General features: G+C 43.8%; 1 long non-coding RNA gene across 1 annotated transcript; it reads left to right on the top strand.

Moving 5' to 3' along the window:
* The first annotated feature begins 329 nt into the window (after positions 1-329).
* Positions 330-949, top strand: LOC136471438 (uncharacterized). The gene is made up of 3 exons (XR_010762038.1): positions 330-481; positions 541-849; positions 923-949. It is a non-coding gene; the product is annotated as an uncharacterized lncRNA (long non-coding RNA).
* The last annotated feature ends 1,628 nt before the right edge of the window (positions 950-2,577 follow it).

Raw genomic sequence — 2,577 nt, 5'->3', positions numbered from 1 at the left:
CTTTCATCACCGAGTCATACAAGCAATGGTGGCGAGAGTGGAAAGAGCAACTGTTCGCGACTTCTGCTCACACATATCGGCACATGATCGACCCTGAATATGCCATCCCTGACGACGCGGTAAGTTTCCTTTAACTCCCTTCTGCTTTTCCCTTCATTTATCAGTAACTGATTCCCTTGTAACATCGCCGATCGGCCTGTTTCCCCAACATCGCCGATCGGCTACAACGCTCCCACCTTAGCCGCTTTGACCCACCAGAAGATCCGTACCAAGACCATCACTTCTAAGTCCAAATTGGCTACATCCAGGGCTACCCCATCGGCCGCTGCTACAACCTTGGTCAAAGCCTTTAAGGTAACAACCTTGTTTATTTTCACTTATGCCGATCACAAACTATATTAACCTTAATCATCAGGGGGTAAGAGCTGCTACGGGATCGTCATCGGCAATTCCGCCGATATCAAGCACCACTCCTTCAGAGGTAGCTTCTTGACTTTACATTTTATCTGTTAAATATCATATCTTACACTTGTTTTGCAGCAACAATTGGGTACATCGGCAAACGTACCAGATGCCCAAGCTTCACAACCAACAAGTGTCGATGCCCCCCAGCCAATCGTTGCCGATGTCCAAGCAAAGCGCAAAGCTTCAACAGATACTGAAGCACAGCCAAAACGACAAAGGTCTATGCCGATCCCTACATCTGCCCTAATGTCATCGGTCATCATACCTCAAGAGCCCACCACCGATGAAGTCACAGAGGATATCCCATCGGCAAGCTCAGCCGATCCACACGACATACTCCAGGTTGCTTCCTCCAGTCAAGCACAGGAAATTGCCTTGAAACAGGTAAACCGATCAACCTATCTGATTTTACAATACTCATACTTACCCCTGATTGATCTCCTTGTCTTTCTCTCAGGAACAAGATTCCCCGAACAGCCTATTTTCCTTTACCATTGACATTTCTGACGACGATGGAGAGGAAACAAGTTCTTCCCTTGCACTGGGAACAATATCGGCAGAGACTAAATCCAAGTTGGAAACCCTCCTGAACTTGCTACAGCAAGGTACCGCCCAACTGGTAGATGACTCGGACCCCGCAAAGGCAATTTTCAAGACAATTCGTGGCCAGGTCCCTGCCGATGTTGAAGAAATACTCTTCCCAGCAGCTCACTTAGAAAGCCGTCAACTGCAATATCAACGGGCTGCTCAGCGCATTGCTGATAGAGCAGCTCAAGCTCAACTTAAAGAAGAGATGCTACAACTGAAACAAATCGCTGATGAGAAGCACAAGGGCATCGTCAACTTGCAGACTTCGGGTGCTGCACTTAAGCAGAAAATCTTGGATCTATCGGCAAGGAAGGCAGCTCTATTGGCCGAATTGAAAGAAATCGATGCAGCCTTAACTCATGCTCAACAAGAAGAAAGCCAGCTACCCAATGCCGTCAAAGCCCTTCAGCAAGAAAGAGATATCCAAGCTCGCAAAGCTTTAACCATGAAGAAGAAACTTAAGCCTGTGGAAGGTGCTGCCGATGACGATATCAAAGAAATGGAAGAAGCCGACCAGATTCGCCTGCGTGCGATATTAGCTATCCAATCCTTGCTGAACGTGTAATCTTATTTATTGTATCGGCACTTTATGAGACATTGATACCCTTGCATAATTCTAGCCGACAGTACTGTTATCGGCACTTATACTTTTATGCATCTGTCCAGATACTAGGGTAATATTTCTTTAAATATTTTCCATTTAACGCTCTGGGAAACACAACCCCTTCGAGGGTTTCTAAAATATATGCATTACCAGGAATAGACTGATTTATCCGATATGGACCTTCCCAATTAGGAGACCACTTTCCAAACTTTGAACTTTTAGTCCTAATCGGTAAAATCAATTTCCAGACCAGATCTCCATCGGCAAACTCTTTTACTTTCACCTTCTTGTCATACCATCTAGCTACTCTTTTCTTATTTTCTTCAATATTAACTAAAGCCCTTAACCGATGACCCGCCACATCTTCCAACTCATCCTTCATAAGAGTATCATAATCATCGGTTGTCAGCTGATTTTGAGAACGTATTCGTCTAGAGCCAACCTTAATTTCCCAAGGCAATACTGCATCATGTCCATATACTAACTGATAAGGCGTTACTTTGGTTGCACCATGATATGACATCCGATATGACCACAAGGCTTCATTTAATACTGCATGCCACCTCCTAGGATTTTCTTCAATTTTGCGCTTAATGAGTTTGATGATCCCTTTGTTAGAAGCCTCAGCTTGACCATTAGCTTGAGCATAATATGGAGAAGAATTTAAAATTTTAATTCCCATACCTACAGCAAACTCATCAAATTCTCCTGATGTAAACATGGTACCCTGATCGGTAGTGATAGTCTGAGGAATACCAAATCGGTAAACAATATGCTCTTTCACAAAATCAATCATATTGACCGATGTCACCTTCTTTAAAGGAATTGCCTCAACCCACTTTGTGAAATAATCAGTAGCAACCAGAATAAATTTATGTCCTTTACTCGATGGCGGATAGATCTGACCAATGAGATCAATA

This window comes from Miscanthus floridulus, chromosome 8 (genome assembly GCF_019320115.1).
Source record: "Miscanthus floridulus cultivar M001 chromosome 8, ASM1932011v1, whole genome shotgun sequence".
Classification (NCBI taxonomy): Eukaryota; Viridiplantae; Streptophyta; class Magnoliopsida; order Poales; family Poaceae; genus Miscanthus; species Miscanthus floridulus.
The sequence above is the reverse complement of the archived record's forward strand: the minus strand, read 5'-3'. Positions and strand labels throughout refer to the sequence as shown.